Source organism: Salmo trutta, chromosome 40 (assembly GCF_901001165.1).
Source record: "Salmo trutta chromosome 40, fSalTru1.1, whole genome shotgun sequence".
Classification (NCBI taxonomy): domain Eukaryota; kingdom Metazoa; phylum Chordata; class Actinopteri; order Salmoniformes; family Salmonidae; genus Salmo; species Salmo trutta.
The window spans coordinates 18,512,308-18,525,125 of record NC_042996.1 but is presented as its reverse complement, the minus strand read 5'-3'; the positions used below and the strand labels follow the sequence as shown (position 1 = coordinate 18,525,125).

The 12,818-nt window shown below is 46.7% G+C and overlaps 1 protein-coding gene across 2 annotated transcripts in view; it reads left to right on the top strand.

Annotated features, from left to right (window-relative positions):
- The window catches only part of grm8a (glutamate receptor, metabotropic 8a), a 276,591-nt gene that overhangs the window by 245,185 nt on the left and 18,588 nt on the right, over positions 1–12,818 (top strand). The gene's annotated exons all lie outside the window — the stretch shown is intronic.

The following is a 12,818-nucleotide window of genomic DNA, read 5'->3' as shown; positions in this document are numbered from 1 at the left end:
GTAAATAGTAAGTCACACGGGATGAGAGTGTCTGCTAAATGACCAAATGTAATTGTGAAAATGAACGTACCAAAATGAATTGCAAAGCACACTGGGTATTCATTATTGCCTTTATTTTGGGGTGGAGCACATTTGAATAATACTCAGCATGGTTTGCAATTGTTCATTTGTACATATACGTACATTTATATTTAGTTCATTTAGCAGACGCTCTTATCACACCATTGTGCCATCAGACTTCTGACACCATAGCAAGGTGAAAGGGGGCCATAAAATGGTGAACAACTATAAAAAATGGTATAGAAAAGTATTTTTGTATTTTGAAAATACAAATTACAGCTCTGGAAGGTATCTTGTCACAAAATACATTGGAGTGTAGTTCAGCCCAGTGTAATACAAATGACTAAATACTCAGAAGTAGTTGCAATACATATTTGAAATACATGTAACAGAAGTACTGTCCATCTCTACACACACACACACACACACACACACACACACACACACACACACACACACACACACACACACACACACACACACACACACACACACACACACACACACACACACACGCTGCATAAATGATTTGGTGTGTGGATGTGGCGCCGGGAAGAATAGGAGCTAAAACAGAGCTTAAACAACTAGTGTCAGAGCTGGGATTCTGTTAATGTCACTGTGCTGTGTGCTGTGATGACAGAGGAAGCCTGGTAAACATTTGAATCAAATGAGGGAATTGATTTGTGGATTGACACGTAAAAATGTTGGGGAATATAGAAAGCATGAGAACAAATTGGGTTTTGATTCTGCAATGTGTGAACATGTAGATGCTGCTTGTCAAAATGAGGAGACTGATTCAGTTGAAGTGTTAATCGAAGACTGTTGTTTTGATACAGGCTGAGCGAAATGAACACACACACACAAACATGCACCCAGGCCAGACACAGATCACTATGTCCTCAGGGGTATTTCTATTCTGATGCTTAGATTGACCGTATCGATGACCGTATACACAACCTCTTTTCTCAGTAATCATTGCCTGATCCAATATTCCTCATGCGTATGTGTGTTTACGTGCACGTGTGTACGTGCATGTCTGTGTGTGTGTGTGTGTGTGTGTGTGTGCACGTGTGTGCGTATGTGTTTGTGTGTGTTTAGCGCCCATGTTATATGCGCTTTACACTCATTGGGATTCAAAGAGGGCTTACAGTATTGATTGTAAATGTCAAACTGCTTTATTATCGTGGCTGGAGAGGCCTGGGATGCATCCCAAATGGCACCCTATTCCCTATATACAGCACTATAGAGGCCTGGTCAAAAGGAGTGCACTTTCTAGAGAAAAGGGTGCCATTTGGGAAAGGTCTGGAGACGGCTGTATGTATCAGGGGCCAGAATCAAGGAAGGCAGAAGGTGGTCTCTTTAGATAATGGCTCTGTATGTACAGTATCTATGACCAGATCAAATGAGCTGCCTTCCAACCACACTCATAACATAAACATTCTGGGTGTGTCCCGGCACCGTATTCCCTATCTAGTGTACTACTTTTGATTAGGGCCCATAGTAGTGCGCTATGAAGGGAAATAGTGCCATTTTGGACTCAACCCTTCCTGTTTGTGGCTGGAATTGAAATCAACAACGTCTTCCCTGTGGCTCAGTTGGTAGAGCATGGTGTTTGCAACACCAGTGTTGTGGGTTCAATTCCCACGGGGGGCCAGTACGGAGAAGAAAAAAAAATGAAAAAAAAATGTATGAAATGAAATGTATACATTCACTACTGTAAGTTGCTCTGGATAAGAGTGTCTGCTAAAATGACAACAAAAAAACAACAGTTTTGACAGGTAATCACTTGAATATCATAAATGTACGTCTATATAAACAGTAGGCCTACAGTGCACGTTGATTGAATTCAGCCTGTTTCCCTACAACATAGACACTTGTGTAGCATAGGATTTGAACTTAATTAGATGTTGAGGCTTCAGCACTTCGACTAAATTGAATCAACCTTAAATCTTCAGTGTTCACCTTCTAGGTGTACCCGTGGGGATGTTGGAGTGTAATGCAGTTCATGTTTTGTAACAGCAACACTATTCTACATAATTGTAAATGATAGTGCTTTGAACGCAGCTCACATGAAGCTCACTGCATGGTGCCTGAGGCGGAGAGGGGAAAGTGGTGGATGGAGGTAAAGCTTTGTCAGTAATGATGTAGTACCGTTGGGATAGAGAGGGAAGAGGAAGAGAGAGTGGGGAGAGAGAGAGAGGCTGTAGTCAGGATCAGACACAGACCGAAGGCAGGAGAGGGAGATATTCTAACACAACGTCCCTTGATGCCCTTCCCCGACCAGGCTCTAATAGCCCCAGTGAGACAAGGCTAGCCCCGGCAGAAACCCCCTCAGGACATTATTACCGGTGGCTCTGCGCGAGTACGGAGGCTGGTGGCCGTTACTCATCGTCCAGCTGAAGGATTAACGGCCAGGGCCCGCGAAGACGCAATGGCGCGCCCAGGTCATTACCGGGTCGGGTATGCAAACATTAAACTGGCCTAATCTGCTTGGACCAATGGGCTCTGTACAACACGCCACTGAGGTGACTCCACAGGGTAGGGAGTAGAGATGGAGGAAGGCACAGAGAGGGAAAGAGCAGAGTAGAGGAAAGGAAGGGAGGGAAGGAGAAAAAAAAAGAGATAAAAAATGAGAGGGAGTAGTGAAAGAAGCTCTGAATCAGAGAGCTATAGATAATTCAGAGATGGATGAAGGGAGGGAAGGAGAAAGGGAAGGAGGGGAGATAGTCATTCTATCCCTCATTCTCTCACTATCTCAGAGAGCGGTAGAGAGAACAGGGACTCAGCAAGGGAGGAAAGGCTAATCCTTCAGAGGAGGAGTGGTGGAGATAAAGAGCAGAGTGATTCAGAGAGAGAGAGAGAGACTGTCTGAGTGTAATATTTACTGTTCACTTTTTATTTCACTTTTGTTTATCCATTTCACTTGCTTTGGCAATGTAAACATATGTTTCCCATGCCAACAAATCCACTTGAATTGAATTCAATTGAGAGAGATGGAGAGAGAGTGATAGAGAGAAAGAGGAGGCTGATTCAGAGAGAGAGAGAAAGAGCGAGAGAGGAGGCTGAGAGAGAGAGAGCAAGAGGAGGCTGAGAGTGAGAGAGAGACTGATCACCCTAATTCACAAAAGTGGAGACAAATTTGACCCCAATAACTATCGTGGGATATGCGTCAACAGCAACCTTGGGAAAATCCTGTGCATTATCATTAACAGCAGACTCGTAACATTTCCTCAGTTAAAACAATGTACTGAGCTAATGTCAAATTGGCTTTTTACCAAATAACCATACGACAGACCCCGTATTCACCCTGCACACCCTAATTGACAAACTAACAAACCCAAACAAATTCAGTCTTCACATGCTTTGTTGATTTCAAAAAAGCTTTCGACTCAATTTGTCATGAGGGTCTGCTATACAAATTGATGGAAAGTGGTGTTGGGGGAAAAACATACGACATTATAAAATCCATGTACACAAACAATTAAAATTGGCAATTAACACACACGTTTCTTTCCACAGGGCCGTGGGGTGAGACAGGGATGCAGCTTAAGCCTCACCCTCTTCAACATATATGTCAACGAATTGACTAGGGAACTAGAACAGTCTGCAGCACCCGGCCTCACCCTACTAGAATCTGAAGTCAAATGTCTACTGTTTGCTGATGATATGGTGCTTCTGTCCCCAACCAAGGAGAGCCTACAGCAGCACCTAGATCTTCTGCACAGATTCTGCCAGACCTAGGCCCTGACAGTAAATCTCAGTAAGACAAAAATAATGGTGTTCCAATAAAGGTCCTGTCACCAGGACCACAAATACAAATTCCATCTAGACACCGTTGCCCTAAAGCACACAAAAAACTATACCTACCTTGGCCTAAACATCACCGCCACAGGTAACTTCCACAAAGCTGTGAACGAAGGGCCTTCTATACCATCAAAAGGAACATCAAATTCGACATACCAATTAGGATCTGGATAAAAATACTTGAATCAGTTATAGAACACATTGCCCTTTATGGTTGTGTTGTCTGGGGTCCGCTCACCAACCAAGAATTCACAAATGGCACAAACACCAAATTGAGATGCATGCAGAATTCTGCCAAAAATATCCTCATTGTACAACATAAAACACCAAATAATGCATGCAGAGCAAAATTAGGCCGATTCCCACAAATGATCAAAGTCCAGAAAATAGATGTTCAATTCTACAACCACCTAAACCTTCCATAACAAAGCCATCACCTACAGAGAGATGAACCTGGAGAAGAGTCCCCTAAGCAAGCTGGTTCTGGGGCTCTGTTCACAAACACAAACAGACCCCACAGAGCCCCAGGACAGCAACACAATTAGACCAAACCAAATCATGAGAAAACATAAAGATTATTACTTGACGCATTGGATAGAATTAACAAAAAAAAACAGAGCAAACTAGAATGCTATTTGGCCCTAAACAGAGAGTACACAGTGGCAGAATACCTGACTACTGTGACTGACCCAAACTTAAGGAAAGCTGTGACTATGTACAGACTCAGTGAGCATAGCCTTGCTATTGAGACAGGCTCCAGTTGGCAGACTTGGCTCTCAAGAGAAGACAGGCTATGTGCACACTGCCCACAAAATGAGGTGGAAACTGAGCTGCACTTCCTAACCTCCTGCGAAATGTATGACCATATTAGTGACACATATTTCCCTCAGATTACACAGATACAAAAATCATTTGAAAACAAACCCAATTTGATAAACTCCAATATCTATTGGGTGAAATACCACAGTGTGCATCACAGCAGCAATATTTGTGACCTGTTGCCACAAGAAAAGGACAACCAGTGAAGAACACACACCATTGTAAATACATCCCATATTTATGTTTATTTATTTTCCCTTTTGTACTTTAACTATTTGCACATAATATGACATTTAGAGAGAGAGAGAGAGAGAGAGAGAGAGAGAGAGAGAGAGAGAGAGAGAGAGAGAGAGAGAGAGAGAGAGAGAGAGAGAGAGAGAGAGAGACTTTTGACTTTTTGTCTTTCTTTATTGAACCATTCTCATTTCATTTAAAACTCACCACCCAACCCCCCCTTAAAAATAAAACCAAAAATACATCCTGTGATTCATACATGTACCACATGATACAAACCAACATCACAATACTCAAAACAATACCCACTCCTATAACCGTATATCCAAAACATCTTCCCCAGCTATACAGACAGCCCCCCCAACACACCATATCTCCTGAAACATCTCCACACTTTTTATCATTTTATAGAACTCAAACTCAACCCTAAGGCGCGCAGAGACCATCCCATTAAACAATAGTAAAGGGTCTGTTATCCCCCCACCTTTGACCCTGTTCCTCCTTGTTAGCCAAATAGACAACTTCGCCTGAGCAAACAGAAAATTCAACAAAACACATTTGGCCTTCTCCTTATTTGAATACCTGTATCCCATTATGAACACCCCAACAGTAAAGACCACCCCCAACCTCTCACACAGACATTCCAACAGAGACTTTAATGGCATCAACCTGGTGCACACAGAAAACACATGGTGCACTGTTTCTTTCATTTTACAGAAAGGACACTCCTGCCCAACTCCCGGTTCAACCCGTGCCAGCCAGCTGTTAGTGGCCAGGGCTCCATGTAGAACCCTCCACTGGAGGTCCCCTGACCTCTTTGGTGCTGGGGATTTGTAGAGCCCCCTCCACCTAAAACCCACCATACTCTCCTCCCCACATACCCCCTGCCACTGATGTGCCTTTACTCCTGTTAGGTTCCGAATGTTCCTAACCTTAACGCATAGGTTGTAGAGGGCTTTACCTCCCACCCCTTCAAACTCGCCCAGGCTCGGAGTGTTAAAATCTAACAAGTCCTCCAGACCCCCTTGCCAGTCTCCAGTCTCTGCCGTCACCTGCAGTGGCGGAAAACTTGGTGGCCCCTCTCCCTTTGGCTGCTCAAACATCCCTCTTACCGGCTCAGACAGTGCCTCCTGGACCTCCTCCAGGAATCTCTCCAGCAGCCTAAGAGACATTATCCCTGTTTGCTGTGCCAAGACTTCCGGGCTTTTCCACCCCTCCTCTCCCAGCAGTCTCAAGTCACCCAGCCTTTTTACACCCCCTGCCATCAGTTGTCTCTGCAGGGTGGCCGACTGGACCGATCTCAAAGGGATGGCTGGGTTGTGGAAGATAGGCTCCTCCCACACCCACAGCCCAGGCTCCACACCCCCTTCTCGTGTGGGCCTTAGCAGCTGCCAGGCCCTCAGCACCCCAGAGTAAAAGTCTGAGAGACCTGCTGTACTCAGCCTCTCCAGCTTCATGAGGAACAGCTGCCGATCCAAACCTAATCCGCCAGCTCTCCTCAGCAGCGCGCATGCTGGTTCCCTCCAGCCAACGTCAGTATGGTACAGCAGTCTCTGCACCGCCTTTAGCCGGAAAGCAGCCATCCTGCTCTCCAGTTCCACCAGGCCCTGTCCTCCTTCATGGACGGTCATATACAACACTGCTGCCCTCAGCCAGTGATGGCCCGACCAGAAGAAGTCCACCAGCTTGCGTTGCAGGTCTGCGAGCAGACCGGCGGGGGGGTTGAGGACAGCCAGTTTATGCCACAGGGAAGATGCCACCAGGTTGTTAATTATCAGCACCCTCCCTCTATATGACACTTGGGACAGGAGCCACCTCCACCTGGCCAGTCTTGACACCACTGCCTGTGACAGCCCCTCCCAGTTCTTCCTGACCCACCTCTCCGAGCCCAGGTACACCCCCAACACTTTAAGCCCTTCACAACCCCACTGCAAACCCCCTGGAAGCAGAGGAGGAGCCCTATCCCCCCATGCCCCGCATAACAGAGCTTTGCTCTTGCCCCAGTTTACCTTAGCTGAAGAAGCTCCCTCGTACACCTTCAGACTGGTCTCCAGTGCCTGCATATCTTGGCCATCTCTGACCATCACAGAAACATCATCTGCATATGCTGACACTGCTATTCCTGTCAACACATCCATGCCTGTCCAGCACACTCCCTGCAGTCTCCTGCGTAGCAGTCCTAAAAAAGGCTCAATGGCTAGTGTGTATAACTGCCCAGATAGAGGGCATCCTTGTCTAATGCCCCGTCTCACCCAGACTGGCCTACTGAGCCCCCCTCCCACCTTGACCATGCATGACGCCCCAGCATACAACAGCTTCACACAGGTCAAAAAACTCCTCCCAAACCCAAACACAGACATCACATTAAACAGATACTCATGGTCCACTCTATCAAAAGCCTTCTCTTGATCTAAAGAGACCAGTCCGAAGTTCACATTAGACCCTCTCGACAAGTCCAACATGTCCCTAATTAAGAACAAGTTGTCCGTGATTGAGCGTCCCGGTACACAATATGTTTGGTCCTTATGTACTATTGAGTCCAAGTGGGACTTCAGTCTGTTAGAGAGGACCTTGGCAAATATCTTGTAGTCCGCACAGAGCAATGCCACAGGCCTCCAGTTCTTAAGTTCACACAAGTCCCCTTTTTTGGGCAGGAGAGTCAGAGCCGCCCGACGGCAGCTCATCGGCAACTCCCCTACCCCGACGCATTCACGCAACACGCAAAAGAAGTCCCGTCCAACTACTCCCCAGAATTTTTTATAAAACTCCACTGGGAGTCCATCAACCCCCGGTGCACGACCGGTGGACATCTGGGTTACGGCCTCTGCCAGTTCATGGGACAACAGAGGAACGTCCAAATCATCCCTCTGTGCCAGAGAGAGTTTAGGGAGTCCTGTGAACAAGACCTGAGCACACATAGGATCACACTCTTCTGCCCTATACAATTCAGTATAAAACTCCACAGTCCGCTCCCGCATCTCACCCACCACAGAGGTCACCCGCCCATCAGACAGCCGTAGACAATGCATACCCTTGGCTTCACTGCTCTGTCTTTCCAAACCAAAGAAGAAGGAGCTGGGAGCATCCATCTCCTTGAGCATGGAGAATCTAGCTCTTACAAGTGCTCCCTTTGCTTTAACCTGGAAAAAACTGCCCAGGTCCCTGCGTAATTCAGCTAAATTAGCCTGGAGGCCTACATTGCCTTGCCCCACCATCTCTACCTCCATCTCACTAATACACCGCTCTAGTTCCCCCAAAACTCTCCTAGCCTCTGAGGATGAGAGAGCTGTGTATTGTTGACAGAAAAGCCGAATTTGGACTTTCCCCACATCCCACCATTGGCTCAGAGACTCATAATCCTCTATTCGCTGCCTCCACCTTTCCCAGAAGGTCTGGAAACCTGCGCAAAAAGTGGCATCTTGTAAGAGCTTTACATTGAATTTCCAATAGGATGCCTGCCGGGGCCCTGGTGAAATAGACAGCCGAGCCATGGTTATGTGGTGATCCGAAAACCCCACCGGCAGAATGGTAGCGCCCAACAGCCTATTGCTCCGATTCCTAGACATATAAAACCGATCAAGTCGGGCTGCACTCACCCTAGCCCCAAAAACCTTCACCCATGTATACTGTCTTGTGTTGGGATGTTTAGTTCTCCAAACATCCACTAGGTCAAACTGATTAATAATATCCCTTAACACTCCCACTGACACTGAATGAGGCTCTTCCCCATTTCTGTCTTTTGTAAAATCTATTGTGCAGTTCCAGTCCCCTCCAACCACCAGTGTCTCCTCAGGCGCTACCTGTGAGAGTTCCTGTCTAAGACTCCCAAATAGAACCCCTCTTTCTCTCCCTGTGTTAGGCGCATACACATTTATAAAGACAAACCCCATATTGTTAATTTCTGCTTTAACAACAAGGAGCCTACCCCTACACACCTCCTTTGAGGAGCAAATTTTTACAGACAGACCCGGTGCAAAAAGGACTGCCACTCCTGCACTAAGATTTGTCCCATGGCTCAACACACTTGCCCCTTTCCACCAGAGCCCCCAATCGACTTCATTCAATACATCACTATGTGTCTCCTGCAGAAACAACACCTGTACTTTTTTTTGTTTTACATATTCACCCAACACACTCCTCTTTCCCGCATCTCTGGCGCCATTTATATTGAGCGAGCCTACCCGTAGAGTCTCCATAAGAAGTGGGAGAAAAGCCAGCAGAGAAAGAGACCAATAGCAAAGCTCAAAAACCCCAGTGTCAGAAAGAAAATATACATCTAAACAGTGTCCGAAGGTAGACCCTTACGCACTGTTGTGACCCACTTCCTCAACCTAAACCGTTTCCTGGGTGAGAGGACACCATGCCCCTCATTTCTCACAGCATGTTGTACTGATCGTACAAACTTTCTTGAATCAGGGAAAAAAGCCTCAAGATTGACTTTTTTCCCCTTGGTCTCATTCAGGAACCTTGTCAGTTCCCTCACCGTGTACTTAGACCCCTCTGCTTGACTGGCTGTCAGCTCCGGGCCTATTGAAGAGGAGTCTGAAAAAAATAACTCCTCATCCTCTTCCTCAGACTCACTTTCCTCCTCATCTCTATCTCCCACCCTGACCACCTGCCCTTCCTCTCTGGTCAGGGCATCTCCCACAGCAACAGGCAAAGTTTCCATTGTGCCTTTAACCACACCCTTTTTCCTTTTCCGCTTGGCACCCTCCTCCTCCCCCCCTAGTCTCTTACACTTCCCCACTGTACTCTCTTCATCCACTGTCATAACCTGACTAGACTTAGCATCCTCTACACCACCCTCCATATCATAGCTAAGCCCAGCCTCAGCTACCCCACCATCTCTAGCCTGACTAGGCCCAGCCTCCACTACACCACCATCTCTAGCCTGACTAGACCCAGCCTCCACTACCCCACCATCTCTAGCCTGACTAGACCCAGCCTCCACTACCCCACCATCTCTAGCCTGACTAGGCCCAGCCTCCACTACCCCACCATCTCTAGCCTGACTAGGCCCAGCCTCCGCTACACCACCATCTCTAGTCTGACTAGACCCAGCCTCCACTACCCCACCATCTCTAGTCTGACTAGACCCAGCCTCAGCTACCCCACCATCCCTGGTATGAGGCCTAGCCTCTGCTGTCTGCATCTCATTACCCCCTGCACTTTGATCTCGATTTCCCCCACCAGCGCTTGTACCCTCACTTTGTCTACGGCCTTTATGTGGGCACGCAAAGCTCTTATGCCCCAAATCCCCACACTCAAAACACCGTAGACTGTCTGTGCTGGCAAACCCTGCATAGAGCCCCTCCCCATGCCTCACTTTAAAATGCACATTTAGCTGTTGCTCATTGTTGTTCAGAAACATAAACACTTGCCTCCGGAACGAAACAACGTGCTTAACAGCAGCTGCCTGAAAGCCTGCCGACAGTACACGAAACCCGCTAGCAAACTTACCAAAACGACTCAGCTCTTTCCTGATCTGATCGTCCGTAATAAACGGAGGTAAATTTGCAACGACTACTCTTGTCGAAGGGGTAGAAAGAGGTAAAACTGGCACCAACACATCCCTTACAAATATTCCGCTAGCAATTAGCCTACCAACCAAATTTTCTCTTTTCATGAACACAACCACAGCTTTGTTCATTCTAGAAGCAGAATGTATAAATTCAGCTCCTACCTGTTCGCCGACCGCGAGCAGAACCTCCTCCACCTTAACTCCATTCTCAGGAACACACCTGAATCCATGCCGTATCGACAGCATCTCCTCCGCGCTAGGCTGAGAAGCCATCGCGCATACCACGCCTTGCAAACCCCAGAAAACTTACTCTGTCCTCTTCCACCCTAACTCTGAAAAAAAACTGTGGATACCGCTAAAACAAATATTGCATTAACCGTATACCATAGAAAATAAAATGTAAGGAAAAGATCAAGACAAGAGTCTAGAAAGTTAGTTAGGACAGAGTCCTCACCAAACACTCAAACTCCCAAAAATTCCCAGCATGCACACACACAGAGAGAGAGAGAGAGACAGAGAGAGAGAGAGAGAGAGAGAGAGAGAGAGAGAGAGAGAGAGAGAGAGAGAGAGAGAGAGAGAGAGAGACTAAAGTATCTAGCTAATGGCAGGGTCAGGAGCTGCAGTTTAGGCCCAGTGCTGTAGGGATATTTCACAGAAAGCTTAGTGTACAGGATAGCAGGGATTAGGTCAGAACTGGGACGATATAGTTAACATCACAACTCTGTTGTTGGGTTACTCTAGTTGTACTGTATATTGCACTATTGTAGTTAAGGTATCCATCCAGACACAACCAAGCATGCACGAACACACACTAGGCTTGGCCATATTGGCCTAGTTTTGTTTGACGTAGATATCGTTATGTCAGCCATTTTCAAACAGCATTTCGAAATTCTCTCTATTGTTTGATCACGTACGGAAACACATTGAAAAAAAGTGGCATTCATTTTCCAAACTGAATATTTTGTACACTGTAGTTAAACAATTCTGATGGGATATGGAACATTCTTGGCAAACTTCAGTAGAAGGAGACGGTGTCAGATCCCACCATCAAACACAGAGATGCAGCAGACTACACCATGGGAGACCCCCCCCACACACACACACCCTCGGAAAAAGAAAAACGTACAAACGCATAAACGACACGCATTCGCCTTGGGAGAACGAAACCCCAACTCTTTTAAAGCAACAATGGGGAGCACTCATTTTACATTGCCTTTACTGAACGACTATGACAACAGAATAAAATAAACATCAAAATGTGAACCTTTCCCGAATGTTCCCCTAGAACGGTTGTTATTGTTCTTCTCACTCACTCTGCACACAAGACATATTGGAAATGTCAAGCGCATTACAGAGGCTGGGACGTTTCAGAGGGATAATTCAGGGAAATTACAGAAGGAGTCAAGTCAGTGTGTGCGTGTGTTTGTGTGTTTGTGTTTGTGTGTGTGTGTGTGTGTGTGTGTGTCAAATCATAGGACATGGCGGATCAGTAACAACACAGCACAGCACGCTGCCTGCTGGCTCCTCATACCTGTACGATACTGTACATGAGGATATAGTGACCTAGCACTTATCGGACTCACCTGCCTTAGTTTTAGGGGTCTGGGGAGGTCTGTGAGAGTGTGTGGAAGGTGTATGGTGATCTGTGAGGTGATCGGGTGAGTATGTGAGAGTATGGGGATTTCATGGGGATAGTGTGAGTGAGTCTTTGTCCTACCTGCCTTCGTTGGCGACAGGCCCCTTGTGTGTGTATGTGTATGCGTGTGTGTGTGTCTGTGTATGTGTGTGTGTATGCGTGTGTGTGTGTGTGTGTGTGTGTGTGTGGCTGCGTACTGAGTCGTGTGATTCAGAGAAACAGATGTGTGCCATCCTCACTTCTATCACACTGATCATGTAGTGGTACACCTATGACAGCAGCAGAGAGACAATGCTGCTACACTATCCGGCCGTGGCAAGACAGAACCGAACAGATCAGAACTGTACTAAGACAGCAGAACAGGACCAGCACATCATCGTTGTCAGACCTGCGAGAGTAAAGGACGGGAGTCACTATAACGGACATGGGCCTTGCCCAGACTTGTTGGGCTGTCACGTCCCTCTGTCTCACACGGAGTCCTCTGGGGACATGTGTCCACAGCCTGTGGTAGAGACTTAGTCAATAGGCCAACTGAGCAAAATGTAGCCGCTCATAATTAGATCATGTCGATTTAGAAGGCAGTATGAAGCGATGGTGAATTGAAGATGCTAAGCGGATTTGAGAGAAACTCAGCTTGTTTACCGTGACTTGTTGTTGTGTGAGTTGTAACTTGGGGATTGGACTTGTTTTCACCCTGTACTGAATGTTGATGGCTTTCCTTACATATTTTCTTCTAAGGAGTGA